This window comes from Sylvia atricapilla, chromosome 6, assembly GCF_009819655.1.
Source record: "Sylvia atricapilla isolate bSylAtr1 chromosome 6, bSylAtr1.pri, whole genome shotgun sequence".
In the NCBI taxonomy this organism is placed as follows: Eukaryota; Metazoa; Chordata; class Aves; order Passeriformes; family Sylviidae; genus Sylvia; species Sylvia atricapilla.
The window spans coordinates 50,647,912-50,664,157 of record NC_089145.1 but is presented as its reverse complement, the minus strand read 5'-3'; the positions used below and the strand labels follow the sequence as shown (position 1 = coordinate 50,664,157).

The following is a 16,246-nucleotide window of genomic DNA, read 5'->3' as shown; positions in this document are numbered from 1 at the left end:
TCCACAAGTTTTTTTCTAATGATGTATTTAAAGATATTGCATCTGTTAAAATACTACAGAGAAAAAAGATATTACAGAGATTCCTTTTTGTTTATCTTGAGAAAAGCTGTATGGTCATTGATTTTGAATGTATTCTTTTAAATTTAAGAAGGTCAGATGTCTCCATGAATTGAAATAACAGAAGAGAAAATCTGGAAACAAATGGATAAATTAAGATATTTAATGGATAAAATTAACTGTTTCAAACTCCTTTGGTGTATCTCCTGGAGTTTGAAAGGAATGAGACCTCATCAGAAAAAGTACAAAAACTTCCCTTTGTTTCAAGTACTATATCAGGTGACTGGAAGGTACCTCTAACACAGAGTACTATAATATTTTATAATATAAAACTTATAATGCTTATTTAGTATAAGCAGCATTACAACTAAAAACACCTTTAAAAGGACCAGGAAAATGTCTTGATGAAACATTACCCTTCGTTTTAAAGAACAAAAAGAAACTAAAACGTATTAGAAAACCAGCAGATAAATATGTTTCCATGAACATGGCCCAGTTATAAAATACTACTGTGAAAAATCAAAAACTCACTATCATAGCAAAAAATATGATAGTGAATTACAAATTTTCAATACATTCAAGATGGGGATTTTTAACTTTACCTGCATAACTGACGCGGGCACTGTAAATTGGGAGACTTGGGACTAGAGCTAACAGGTAACTAGTATTGAAGCAATTCTATAATTTCATTACTATTTTTCTTAAATTTTCATAGTGATTTATTTAGATACAGGATGCAAACTAGGGTGTTTCTAGTTCAGCATTGCTGTCTCCAATGCTGGCCAGAAACAGCTGTGTACTGTCATGACAGTCTGTGGTTTAACAATGCAGTCCTTGAATATAGACCTCCATTTGTTTACTTTGACTTTACCATGTGCTAATGTCTCTGATGACCCATAATGATTTAGTTACAAAAGAGTGTGAAGGATTGTTACCTTTTATTTCCTCCGTGATTTTGTTACATCTGTCCCTATTTCTTAGGCAAACCCAGAATATGAAGCAGTAGCTTCACCGCCTAAAAATATCCAGTAAAATATTTGCTGTAGATAATCTGCTGTAGAGGTTATGCACCAGGCACTTGGAGTCCTTTGAGCTTTCAATAATCCATGCACAGCCTCATTTCTTTCATTTTTCTTAAGTAGAGGACTTCTGGGGGAAACCTAGATTATTTAAATGTTGGAACACTCAGCTTTAATACATCTTTTTTTTTTTTTAGTGTGAAGTGTTTGCTGTGACAGTCTTTGAAGAGGATGTCAAACTCCAGTTGGTCAGAAGGCATTTTACACTCCTTTTGTAAATACCTTGGGATTTGCATTTTCTCTGAAATGTTAAGACTTCTATGCAAATAAGTGCCCCATTAAGCAGTTTTCCTTTGGCTGTCATTTATTAAGCCTAGCTAAGAGTGAGGTTTGGCATCATCCTTCTTACAACATGTTACATTCAAGCTTACTTTTCTGTTGTGACTGCTTCTTAATGTATTGATGGGGAACATGACAGTAATGCAGATTATTGACATTGTAAATAACTCCATTAACTCTGAGATATTTCAACCCCCAAGCATTTTTGAGGTTTAATAAACATTTATACTAGTAACACATCTCTCTCCATTTTTAAAAGAAAGCATTCCTATTCAACCAGATTTTATTCCAGACACTGTTGTAAATTATTTGCTTCCCATTCAACTCAGTGTTGCCTTCCTGCAGCTCTAGTGAGATGCATCTTCAAATTGGAAGGCAGACGAGGCAAATGCCACAGATTCTTAGAATTACTTGTAACATGCAGAGAAGTTAGTGTATGACTGACTAAATCACTTGTTCTCTGAGTAACTGTCTTGCTTTAACCCCAGCCAAGCCCGACCACCTGCTCACTCACTGCTGCACCGGCAGGACCAGGGGAAGATGTAGAAAGGTAAAAGCTGGAAAACTCATGAGCTGAGATAAAGACAGTTTAATAGAGAAAGCAGAAGCCACACACATGTGCAAAGCAAAATAAGGAATCAATTCACTGCCTCCCATGGGCAGGCTGGTGTTCAGCCATCTCCCCAGGAGCAGACAGACCCCCACATCACAGGTAAGTGATTTAGGAAGATGAAATCTCTCTTTCCAAATGTGTCGCCCCTTCCTCCTTCTTTCACCCACTTTATGTATTGGACATGGTCTGGAATATCCCTTTGGTCAGTTTGGGTCAGTTGTTCCTGGCTGTGTCTCCCCCCAGACTCCCCTGCACTTCTAATTTCCTTGCCAGTGTGGCAGTAGGGAGAGCAAAAAAGGCCTTAGCTCTGTGCAAGCCCTGCTCAGCAATAACAAAAAACATCTCTATTGTCATCACTGTTTTACGCCAAATCCAAGACACAGCCCCATACCAGCCACTGTGAAGAAAATTAACTCTACCCCAGCCAAAACCAGTTGTAAGGCCCCAAACCACTTGCTTGATCAGACTTTTAACAGGGCTTACAGTTGTTCACATACAGTTGTTTGAGTTAGATTCACGGGAAAAATACTGACAAGGTATTCTCAAGAGATCAACATAAAAGACTTCACTGGCAACTCTAGAAAAACAAAGAACATTGGCAAAAGGTTTAGAGCAGCATTCAGTCAACATAAACCACTTCTCAAAGCATTAACTTCACACATTCAACTTAGCAAACTCAAAGTCCATTCAATTTTAAGTTACGCAGAATTCTAACTAGAAGGAATCAAAAGGAAGAGGAAAAAAGATATACTGAAAAGAACAAATACAGCTACCAACTCCTGGGCTCCAGCAGCGTTCAGCTAATAGAAATTCCAAGAGGAGGGAAGTCAAGGTGAGCTTATCTCATGTTTGGCCTTAAATACCCCTTGGCCTCCCTGGGGTATTTAAGTAAGTGGGACTTCCAGTCATTTGGCCACTCAGGAGCTGGGCTGGGAGCTCCAAGGGCAGGTGTGGAGTGTTGCCTCTGGTGTGTCAGGGATTCGTGGCCACTGCAGAGCTGGGATAGAGGCTCAGGGGAATGTATGAAGCAGGGCAATGCCTCACCAGGGAAAGGCCTGACCTGCCTCTTCCACACACACATGGAAGGTTTTGAGCCAGCAGTCCTTCCAGTCTCTCACACCAGTGCAGAAACAGTATCTATAATGTGGTGTGGCCTTATAATATCTTCCCGCCCAAGAATTTGGTTTTGGCAGTAGTGAGTTGTGAGATGCTTGCCATTATTTTCCTGCTTCTTTAGATAACAAATTGATTAAACAGTTCCACTGTGCAACAGTATATTTCTTTAGAAAACTCTGATTAGTGGAGGTACTGGTTTGGTTTATGCATAAGATAAAATAATTACTTTTGGATAACAAGTACCAAAACAACTGAATTATAAATCATTTGAGTTTGGACAGGAACCCACTCCAGTCCCTAAACACTATCCTTTGATGGATATATAAGGAGGAGATGGAGAGGATTTCTGAGGAAGTCATCAGTCTCACTGCTTTGACAAACAGCAAGTGTTAATCCCTTATTTAATCTTGTGTCTCAAGGCCCATACCCGTGTTTTCTGTATCCTTTTATGTCCCCTTCCTAACTTTGGATATACCATGGAAAAGTAATCGTGTCTCCCCTAAGACAACAGTTGCTTAATCTTTCCAGTGCCTGTCTTTGTCTGCAGAAGTAAATGCCTTCACACCACCCACACACCCCAGGAGAGCAGCCTTCCCCCCACTCCCTGCCTCTGCTCCGGTAGCAGTGACATCCATTTGCCTTCAATTACAGAGTTAAGGATGTTGTTGTCACAGCAGAAGGTGACGTTCAGCATCTCTAGCATCATCACTTATCTCTTCCTATTATTGCTTTTACCCCTCTGTATCTAAGAGTGCATCCTCTTAGATAGTTGAAGCTTTGGGCTGCAATTTAATCTGGTTTGGCCTTATTGATTTGGTTGTTCTGTTTGGTTTTGTAAACTTTATTTCTGTTGGGATTCTTAAATGTGACTAATATAGAAGTCATATACTCTTATTAAACCAGAGCCTTTTCCAGTATAACCATAAAACCAAAACATTTAAGGAAAGTCTGCCTATCCATTTACTAATAATCATACCATCCCTTATTTTTAGAATGTTCATTGCTAATCCTCATGCATTTACTTTGGAGAAACTTTTCTCTTGTCTTTCCTGATTATTTTCTTGTCTTACATCTACCTATTAACATATTCCTGTAATAAATATTCTAGCTGTCAGATTACCCACAATATTCATAAGCTATTTCAAAGAAGCCATGTGTGTATTCTGATTCATTACAAAAAGATCTAATGAATTCATTCTAAATGTTATTTTATAGGTGGTAACAAGGCTATTTGCAGCAAAAGTTTCAATATCTAGTTGAAAACCTACAGCTTTACCAACAAGTATTCAGGGCAGATAAGAGATTACATCACAATGCAGTAATACTGAAGAGCCCTTGCTATAGCTGGACAAGACACAGATTTCATGCTGAGCAAGATGCAGACCCAAAACAAAAAGCTGCCCCCCAAAATTTCTTATTAATGTGCTATGATGAAAGCCCTTAGAAGACAACTGTAAGCTGGGGAAACTTTAACTTTTTCACTGAAGCTGATAAATACTATAAAGGACAGAAATTGGTTGTCCATCTTATAAGTGTGGTATCTTCTCTACTCCTGTTTATTTTTAAGAAAGACATTTGAGATTCTTTACTTCTGCAGAGCTCATGAACCCAAGGTCACTGAAGTTAGATGCATTTCTGTTAATATTCTTAGCTATTTTTAATATACCTAGTTTATATCCTAATCAGTGCTCACTTAATGACCTTTATTTCATATATTTTCTTTTGTACACTTAGTAACCATGGAAAAGTCACATAGTGATCATTCTATTCTTTGAAGTATAGGTTACACATTTTGGACTTTTGTTCTGTTAAATTTATTCAGTCTTGAAATCACTGTTTAATTTGGGACAGTTTGCCTTATATGATCACCCATGGAATGAATACATATATATTATTTATATACATATAAATACTTTTTGCTTTGCCAAGATTTTGAAACCAAGTACAGATCACAATATTTTCCTCCTCCAAAAGGAGTGGAAAATATTGTGTAATATTATCCAAACTGAAGTTGTATCTACTCAGAATGCTTGCTTTTTAAACTTTCCACTAAATTGGGGGAGGGGGAAGGGAGGGTAAGCATGTTTATTGTTTGATGCAAAGGACACAGATTTGCTTATTTTTATATATGGTTTCATATTTTTTATATGCCTTCTGGTAAGCTGTGTCTTTGATGTCTAGCAAGAAAATCTCACTTCTTTCCAGTAGTATATTTTAAAGCTCTGGTGAACTTGCATTACTTCTGACAATTGTCCTACGGACACAATGATTGTATATCTCATATATCTGCAGTTTGAAGTGCTTAATAGATTTTAAAATCAGCCTTGTATAGCAAGCTTTCTGTGTCAAACTCAGTTAATTTATAAAGACAAGTATTATGAGAATAGAAAAGAAATTTCCATTAGGGAAATCTGTCAGTAGAGAATGGAGTTTGAAAGTCATTAGGTACCATCATCTCTTCAAATGTTTTAGTAGTAGTAACTATTTTTTTAATAGCAGTCTCCTACTGCTCCATCAGTCTGACTGGAAATCACAGCAGTTTCTAGTAACTGATGCCTATTCGTCCTCCTTCTAACTGATTAAAATCCTCTCTTTTCAATCTGTAATGAGAAACATCTTGGTCCTGTAGTCAAATCATAATGTTCTTCTACCTTTGCATATTATTAAAAATACTTCCTGGTAGTTACCATACAGCAATAGATCATGAAATACACCTTGCTCTATATGATTTTTGTTTGGTTATATTTCCAAGTATCTGAACAGTTATCCATTCTGTAGGTTTATTTTTTTCTGTCCAGAAATGCTGTTCCTAAATATACTCCATCTTCAAAATTCCAGGCGGTCCCAAGAACTTGTCTTTGTACTAATTATATTAAAAGAGAAGCTACCTGAATAGGCCTAGGTTTCAACCAAACTCATTACTCCCTTTCCTCCACAATCAAAATCCCACACATTTGACTAATCTTTTGGAGACAAACCCCACAGCTTTTCAGAGTTTTTCAAATGTGAATGTTTTATTTTAATTGTACAGTTAGACTTAGGGCACATTAATGCAAGCTGCTGAGTGCTTTTAATTTGTCTTGTCTTTTGTCACTGCATATACTGTGTAGTCTGACCCTTCTTTGGGAGGAGATACTGCTGAAAATTGCTGGAACACTCATGTAAGATGCTTGTCTCAAGAGGAAATATATTTATAGAATTTGGATTAAAGGAATGCCTGTGTTTGTAGATTGCATTTTAACACAAAGACAGTTTTATTACTTTTAAATATATATTGGCTTTGAAAGTGAAATCTTAATGAAGCAGTCCATGCAAAATTCTTAGCAGTTGCATCTTGACAGTTTTCCAAGTAAAGTAATTTAGGAGGTAGCTGGTGAAATCCATATGAAATGCTGCAAGCTGCAGTTATATGGGATAAAGTCCACTTGGATATCAGTTTTAACATTAACTTTACAAACAAAGAAATGTCTCTTAGTTCCAAAGTTTCTGAACCAGAGGTCATGAAATGCTGGAAGGATAAACCAGCTAGGTTTTGTGAATGCTTTCTCTGCTTTTGAGCTCTTCCTTAGGGAATGCATTATTGATCACTATCAAAATCAGGATACTGGACTACATGTAGCTTTAATTCTATCTTTTGAAGAACATTGTTTTAATAATATTTTTAATTAGTTGGACTTTATGTATATATTAACTGTACCATGAAACTAGTCACTCTCTATGATGTAATGTAAATTGAAAATCCACTTCAGAGAAGGAGGAGAATTTAGCCAGATGAAAAACTAATGATCAAACAGGCCAAGATTCTTTTCTCATTTGAAAACAAACCGAAACTTAGCACACTCCCCATACTTAGGATATATAATAAGTCATGTGAAAAAAAGTCCAAGGACAAAAATGGTTACTCTTTAAAAGTGCTTCCTAAATAGGAATATCAGAGAATGGTTTTGGTTGGAAAGGACCTGGAAAATCTTCTAGTTCCAATCCCTCTGCCATGGGCAGTGTCACCTTCCACTAGACCAAGTTTCTCAAAGCCCCTTCCAAACTGGCCTTGAGCACTTCCAGATATGGGCAAGCTGGGTCAGTGCTTCACCACCCTCTCAGGACAGAATTGCTTTTCAATATCTAACCTAGCCCTACCCTCTTTCAGTTTAAAGTGTAAGGTGTGTTATTACAAATTTCCTATCTGGCGTGTATACAGAAACCAGGAAATAGGATCAATGGTTGCTAAGCAGACAAAACCAGAGCTAAATCTTATTTTTGAACTGTTTGGTTCATCAGTACTAGTTATATCAAGGTTGTTAGCTTGTTTCATATCCATGTTTATAAAAAGCAAGTATATTGCTTATATATTTTTCTGTCTTTATGCTAACTTTTCTGTCACATCTTTCTTTATGTAGCTCTGCATATAGGATATGGCTTGTATGCAAACATAAATGCAGCTGAAGTACAATACAGCAAATGTTTAAGCACTTCATCTGTCCTTGAGCTCAATGGGACTAATTATCTACTCATCTCTTTTACTTATACTCACGGAAGTACTAGAGGTCTGAGTCCTTTAACTGTAAGCTCTGTGGTAAGGTTTTAGGCATATTTACATCTATCATATCTGGGAACAAAACTCTAAAAAAAATACAGTAAAGGCTTAAACTTTTGTTTTGTGTTGCTTCTATACAAAATATAGGCTCAGTTTTTGAATTAGAGCACACCAAGATACCAATCACTGCAGCTTATTAATGTCTTTAAAATATAAAATGAGGTGATAGAAGTGTAAAACACTTTCAGCCGTTACTTTCATATTCTTTGGTAATGAAAATCAAAATTATGACATCAGCATCCCTTTTAAGCCAGCTAACGGATGCTGCAGCATTATGAGTCATCTCTTTTAACTGCTTTTTAAAAACACTGCTTTTTAAAAAGGTTTTAATGATGATAAAAGGTTTGAGAGTGATATGTATACAGATCTTACTCTATTTATGGAATATAGAGAAAAACAGTAAAAGTTCAGGATTAACTCTGAGCTGGAAATGCAACTGCATTTTTTCTACATCTTGAGCTCTTTGCTGATGCTACTCATGAACACAGTGGTTTGAGATGCTCAGTCTGCCCCTTGTAACTGCACTGGACACAGAGATATATTGTATATAATTGTGTCAACACTGAATAACTACAGAGTGAGAGCATTTAGTCAGCCTATACCTAATCTAATCTGTCACCAGGAACTTAGATGTGAGGTTCCTCATGTGTCTGTACTGTTCTGGGACCAACAGCAGAGCAGAGCTCCTGAGCTGCTTCCTTGCAATTGCTGCACAGCCATGGTGTTGCTGTCACCAGTGGTAATGCCCCGAGGGTGCCATGACAGAGTGACTGCATCAGAAACACCCACATGCTGTGGGATCAGGCTGTCCAGGACAGTTTGATAAGGGCCTGTATCCTTTCAGGCCCTTAAAAGTAAGGTTGGGAATTGGGAATTTTCTTTTCAGAACACAATGCCTCAGTTCAAGCTCAAGCCCACCTTTCTTCTGTGCACTATGGCAGCCGCTGGCTGTGGTGTAACATTCTCTGCTTTACCAAGGGTTGCTGTGGTGGACAAGGGCAGTTGCCCAGTGCAAATTACATCATATACTGGTCTTGAATGACTGTTTTCAGTTCAGAAATGGTGAGGGCAACTGTTGGCACTCTGCAGCACCAACACACTGCTTGCAGAAGGTCACTTTCTATGGTCAGCATGATTGCCACTTGCCTATAAAATTAGTTAATTCCTGATTCTTGTGGACAACTGGACAATCAGGTCAGTGTAGCTTGGTTGAACTGCCACATCATCACTCACATTACTGCGCAGCTGAGGTCCTCAAGGATTCACAGGCTGTAGAGTTTCATACTTTCTCTGTATAGGCAGGGGAAGAAGAGTTAGGAATGATGTAGAGGTCTTCATTTGGGCCCACCACAAGGGGCTTTGACTGTTCAGGATTATAACCCATTCATTCTACAAGTTCTTGTTCACAGGTTCAGGGATAGTGATGATTATAGTTGATTATTTATGGGGCCTGTGATGCAGTCTATCAAACAAGTATGTAACATCTGTGGTTTTCAGAGCTTGGGCATCTTCACTTGGGACAAAGCAGCACTCTTATCCAAAAGGACTGTAGTATCGTCAGCCTTAAAGTACATGTCTAATTACTGACAGCACTGCTCATTGCTATTCCTTCTCATCGTCCTGCTCTACTAAGTGATGGTCAAACACGCTCTGAGCTCTTGCAGATAGAGGACAAATGTGTCTGCAGGTGCCTGGCTGCACCAAACAGGGCAGCTTCCAGATCATCATGACAACTGCAGTCACCACATAGTGCCACAGTTGTGAAGTATGCATTAATGAAAGCATAGTAATGCAGCCATCATTTGTTTCTGAAACTTGGAACCTTCCAAGTTAGAAAGGATGCTGCAGAACAAAGTTGTCCAGGTATCCTTGATGCAAATTAACATTTGTTACAGTGGCAGTTCCAAGACAAAATAGCAGTCCAAATGCAGACCATTTTCTATCACATAGTACAGTTGCTAACAGCAATTTACCTGTACTTCCTCCTGAAAGTTGCAGTGAGGTGTTCTTGGAGATCCAGCCACAGATTCATCTGATTATCCATATAGCACCACTTAAGCCTGGAGGTTCATCAGGGAAATGAAGCTCTGTCCTTTTGAGCTGTTCCCAGTACTTCTGGTTCTTGGAGTTGAAGGAAGCAGTGGAACAATGAAAGTTAATATCTCTTCATCACAGGTATGTGTGGAGGCAGAGATGTTTGTTCTTGGTAGTTTGGAGAGGTGTAATTCACTGGAAGTTCCCCACACACAGCCTGCTGAGATACCGACATCTTGAGGACACTAATTTTGGGTAAACACATGGGCTGGAATAATTTCTTTAGTGACCATCGCTGAGGAGAATTGCTTGGTGAGCAGTGATGGGTGCAGTGACAGCACCTGCTGGCAGCCATGTGAACACAAAAGGAGTGGTGTAATCCTGGAGGTAGCCTGAAAGACCTGACAGCAGGAGCATGACACGTTTTTTTGGGAGCGTGGTTCTGTTTTTGTGATGTGTAGGTAGCAGAACATCACCTACCTGCTTACCTTCAGACAGAATTCCTTGGTAGGAATGAGCATCCCATCAGCCCTGTAACCATGCATGACGTGATTGGGTGTAACCTAGGTGGTGACATATGTTCTTATCAAAACAAGCACCTGTGGCTGCTACCTTGCCAACAAAGTACAAGTCACTGTACTTTGTCCTATGGACTTCCACTTTCTTTCATTCTGAATAAGACTGGAAAGAAAAATTTCCCTCACTTTAGCTTTTGTCCAGCCAATGTCCATCACTTTGGCTGCTGTGTGTAGTGTTAGCTGACCAGTGCTGCCACAGGGGTATGGGAGAGACTGGCACTGGTGGCCTGCAGCAACGTCCTCCTGCATTCTTGTGCTGTCTTGGTGCCAGAAGAGGCCAAGAGAGATACTAGAGAACTGGCATCTAGACCCAGCACAAAGAATTGTGGAGCAATTCTAAAGATCTGTAGCTCAGCATAGATCGGGAAACAATATTTAAATTCCATCCTCATGCCCTTGTGGTTTTTTTCAATTTCTTGAAGCTGAATAATTGTCTCTTGTCATCGTGTATGAAAACAACCTTTGGTGGATCATCTACAGTCTCTTCTTGCTATTGGTGAGTATTCCTGTTAGCAAAGTGCAAGGCATGAATGTAGTAGTTTTAAATCTTGATTAATTTCTTAGTCTCCTCTTAGATGTATACTGTGTCTTGCCAAAGGTGCATGTAAATGAGGTGGCTGTTCTAAAACTTGTTGGTCATGTGTATTTGTAAGGTGGTGAGGCAGGAATGCAGATATTGGGATGTGACCCAAAGGGTGGGAAGGGTGTGTGAAGTCATGAGGGCTCATCCTTTGCAGGATAAAAAAGCCCAAATGACTGAGATCTTGCATAGGTTGTGCCCATGCAAGGGCAGGGCCCAATGTGAACTATTCACTAGTCTCTGCCCATATTTCTCCACCTGAAAAACAATTTATTTTGTCCCAGGGCAGAAGTTGAGTGTAAAGTAATACCAATGCAGTGATTGCAGCAGTATAAAATGCTGTCTGAAATGGCTGCTTTGAAACTGGTAATTGCTTTCTGTTATTTGCTCTTAATATACTGAAAGAAACTATATGTTGTGTACCTGTTTTGGAAATAAACAAGATTGCATCAAAGGCATATTGATTCTATCATCAATTTCTCATCCTGACATAATCTGCATGATCTGAAGTATAGGCTGGCTGCTTTAACCACCAGACAGAACACTAAAGGAAGCTAATTTGAATTTCTATTTGCAGTCCTCATCTAAAGGTGCATAAGCTTCAAAGGCAAATACCCTATATTTCAAATGCAAAGTCAAATAATAATTTGCTGGATGTACTACTGTCTGAAAATACACAACACACTCCCCTTTCAGAATGATACACAAAGATCTTCTGTGCTTTGAAATGATTCATAGAAGATGGGAAGAAAAAGGATCATTAATTGATTCTTCAAATAAAAGATCACAAGTGTAACTGAGAAGACCCTCAGTTTTTGATTTGGAAAATCAAATGGACTAAATTTTCAGAGAAGCTTGTTCTTTTCACAGAAGTCTGCTGGCAGAATTTCAAATCAGCTTGATGATTAAACAGCAGGTCATTTAAAGTGTGTTTACATTGACAAGCCTCTGTAACTATATTCATACTAGGGCAAGGCATAGTACACAAAGAGTTTGTTAGATTATAATTAGTTCAGATTACTTTCCATTATGTATTGGTAAAGGCAGCCCATGAGCTGGCTCATGTTTCAGATTACCCTGCTGTTCCTGTTCATGCAGCAGTAGCTTTGGGTAAGATATCTGCGTGACAATATCTAAAAAACCCTGCCCAGAAGTTTTAAGTAGTGACCCTTGCACTTTAATAGCCCATGATCCCGTACATGCCACCACCCATTCTTATTATAAAACCTTAAACAGAAAATAAGACAAAAGTGATCCAAGCAATGCAAGGTTGTATTTTGTAAGTCTTTGGGCTCCTTGCAAGCAAGTCTCTAGATTATGCTGCATTAAACTATATTCTTATTAGTCTATCAGTGCCACTGGAGAAACAGACCTGTAATTCGTAACACCAGAAATCAGTGTTAACTACTCTGCAGTGTTCAAACCTGATTATCAGCCTTACCCCTCATACTTTTTACATGCTGTGTATTCTCATGTGTTCCATTTTTGAAACCACAGAAATGCTATTTTTTTACTTCTATTTCATTAATTCACTCAATATGTGTGAAGGCAAAGTAGTCACACTGACACTTCTGAAGAATGTTTTAATCCTTTGTGTTATTACATAATTTCTTGATTCGTTCTTAGCTGGTGTGGTTTAGCACAGCAGTATGGACCCACCCACTGCATCTCAAAATGTAATCTCTCTGACACTTAAATGACATTTTTCCATTTTCTTGAGTAATGAATAATGTACAATGTGGGCCTGTAAAGAATCTATGTTCATATTTAAATATCTGTGAAATTTACAGATATACTTTTTCATTTTGAAAGCTCTAAGGTAATATAAAATGTTTCACTTACTGTTCTTCCTTCTTTTTCCATAAAGAGCTTATGTTCTGCAGATTGTAAAAACACTCCATAAACTGTAGCTTGTAAGATACATAACTTTGTAAGGCTGGTTGGTAGTTCCACTGTCAGAAATGAAGAAGGAAATAATAAGAACAACTATGCTTAAGCCAAGCCTCTCTGTAATATAAAAAGGGATATATAGATATTCACCTATGAATATAGGTGAGGTCAAAGGAGTCTAAATCTTACAAGTCTGGAAAACATTTGTGAATTAATTGTATATTATGATTTCTGATGTTAGACTATTTTGTCTCACACTAGGAACAGAAAAAGATTGTTTAAGATTAAAAATTGAAAGGTTAAGGTACAACTGTGAGCTACATCAAGTAAATGAATTAAAAAGAGCTAGTGAGAGGACAGGAGGCATCCAAACTCCTATATTGCCAGAGGGTGCAGTCAGACAAACCAAGGAAGCAAGTGCTACAAAAGTCAGCCCAGCTTGGAGTTATGAGATAGGGGTCTGAGCTTAGGGAGGAAAAGATGCAGAGATAAAGGCACACTGTAGACAAAGAGGAAGAAAATGAGGAATAGCCTGGAAGATGCAAAGAGGCTACTCTGTCCATCTTGGAAGTAATCTGAAACATAGGGCAATCTATTTCTTAAATCTTGTCCGGAACTACATTTTTTCTTGCTTTCTGTCTTCCTCTCAACATGCTTTTTTCCTTGCATGAGTTATGGAGTTTGGGGGAAGTAGAGCATATTCTTTACCATCAGTTACAAAGATGAGGCTTAATGCCAGTCCTGTTGCAATCACCTCAGCAAAGATCAGCACAGCATTGCAATCAGCCACCTGTATTCAACTAGTGTTCTGAGAATAGCATGTAGAAAAGGTTAATGACTTAAAGCTTCATATGGCAACTGGGGATCACAATTTCTAATAAAAAAATATTCACCCTCTAGATCTGGCTTTCTTGAACATTGTTATTGTCTTGGTAATATTTTGAAAATCATCTGGGCCAAATTAATCAGATAGTATGTATCTGCTTAATTCCACTGAAATGGTGCTGCACACATATTTACTGAATGAAGATGTCAACAAACAATTTTATGTTACTTGTTAAAGCCAGACCCAAGAACTTTTCTCAAAACACTGTACTTTTACCAAACTGTACTTCCTGACTGCCAGTTTGATGCAAAGAGAGGGTTTTTTTCTTGGATATTTATATGTATCTTTATAATATAATGTCATTTCAGTACAATATTGTTTCTGACAAATTGATTCATTATTCTGAACTCTGATCTGGCATAAGCTAAACTGTCATCACTGCCTGATCACACAGCTCCCTACATCATTTTCATCTCTTTCCAGCATCGAGGTTTCAGCATCCTTGTCAAGATCTGAAAGTGCAGCTCAGAATTTGATAGTGCCCACAAATTAGTGGTAGGTAAGTGCCATCTTAAAGTCTCAGGCAGCAATGTATTTCAATACTTATCCATTTAAGTTCAGTATGTAAAATTCAAGATAGACATGAAATACATTGAACCTTCATAAAAACTCTAAAAAGAAAAGTGTTTATTGTGCTTCTAATGTGGAAGCAGATGTTCAAGAAAATGTTCATCAAGAAGGAACTTGATGCTTCAGTGCTGTGAAGCTTTACTATATTGGTTGTTGATGTTGAAAGTCAGGGAGTCTGATGTGACCAGCACAACACAGAACAAGGTCTTTTTTCAGACTGGGTGTATGAAATCTGTCATGCAGCTGGTCAATGACCTGATTTTCAAATGCTGTTTAGACAGGATTCTATCTGGTCTGCTTTAGATGTTCATTCCATTAAAGACAACACACTGGAAAGCCAGATCTTAGGAGCTGTTTGGGAGCACACCACATAGGATTCCCTCAAGCACAACAGCCATTTTATAAGCTCTGTCAGCCTCGCCTCTTGAGGCCTTTCTAACACCCTGCATGTTGTCTTTGCTTGTGTCACGATCCAGCATACTGATACTATCATTATCTGAAACTACCTCAGAACAAAGTAAAGGAATTAAGAAACCTCTGCCAAGGCACAGATCCTGCTAACTGATTAACCACTCTCTCAAACTGTTTACTTAGCGTGCTGCTTGAAGCCCCTATGAAGTCAGTCTGTACACTTCATTAGGCAGAAAAAAATGGAAAAGGTACTTTAAGATTCTAATTACCTCCATGCTTTTCCCCAGTCATTCCAAATATGCCATGTTCATGAAAGCTCCAAAAATTTTTCAGGAAGTTCTAGGGATGGTTGGGCAATCTAAACCTGACTATGCTTTCTAGCTTAGAGAAATAGCATACTGCATTTCCAACTATTTGTGGGAAAGTCATATAGCAGAAGCCGGGTTTTACTGTGATCATCTCACCAGTTTTATTGTCTATCCAAATTTAGTAATTAATAAACAAAATAACAGCACAATCTATTACAGATATTGTACAGCAAATATAGTGATCTAAAGTTAAAACTCAGAATGTTAATCAAATTGAATTTTTCCTGTTACTATGTAAAATCACCACTTGGAAGTGATGATTTTATATAGGAAGGTAAATCTTGTCTCACTGCGCTTATATTAAGTTAATATTTAAATTACTCACTTTCTAACCAGTCATCATCAATAGTATATATTTATTCACAAGTAGGAGGAACAGGCCCAAGTGCTTCTGTATGACATTTCAGCACTACTGATATTCATAGTCCTGTAGCTTGTTAGCCACTTGCTGTCATATGAACCAAGAACTTTTAGGGGCCTAAATGTTTGCTGACAAAATGTCATAGGTACCTTCATTTTTGATGCTCGGCACATGCTTTATGAGAGGATAATTAGGCTTTCCCAACATCAAAACAGGACATTTGTGACAAAATACCTTAGCCTTAGACAGCTTTTGTTCCAGACTAGTTTTCTGAACTTCACACTGTCTTTCAAGTTCAAGTAAACTAGTAGTTCATCAGTGGCAGGCCATCAATCCTACAGATGATTTAAATGGTTTTAAAGATCCTCAGAAATAATGAAAAATTATCTGAAAGAAACTAGTGAGCACATTTGGAATGTTTTGTTAGAATCATTGTATTTAGTTTGAAATCTCTTGAATGAATCATTCCTGAGTGGTGTTAGAAATTCTCTTTACAGTAAGAATAGTGTATATTAAATTGATACTTATAGGCCTGAATTAGTGCTCAGCGACGTCTCTATATCCAACTTGTTATCTTTAAAGTGTGTGTTTAGAATTGTTCATGATTTCGTAATGAAGGCTATTTTTGTACAGCATACAGAGTGATAATGTAAAAGCAATAAAGAAGAGCTAGAAAGTAGTAAGCTGTAGTTCAGAAAAAAGACTCTTTTCTGTTGGCTGACAATGTTACATAAAGTTTTCAGAAGTAAAAATAAATACAAAGTTTACTCTGAATTTCAGTGCACCCAACTTAACCTTTCGGAGCTCTGCAAACTCTGGGAAACATTTTG

General features: G+C 37.9%; 1 protein-coding gene across 1 annotated transcript in view; it reads left to right on the top strand.

Moving 5' to 3' along the window:
• The window catches only part of DGLUCY (D-glutamate cyclase), a 48,409-nt gene that overhangs the window by 5,024 nt on the left and 27,139 nt on the right, over nt 1–16,246 (top strand). The window lies entirely within an intron of this gene.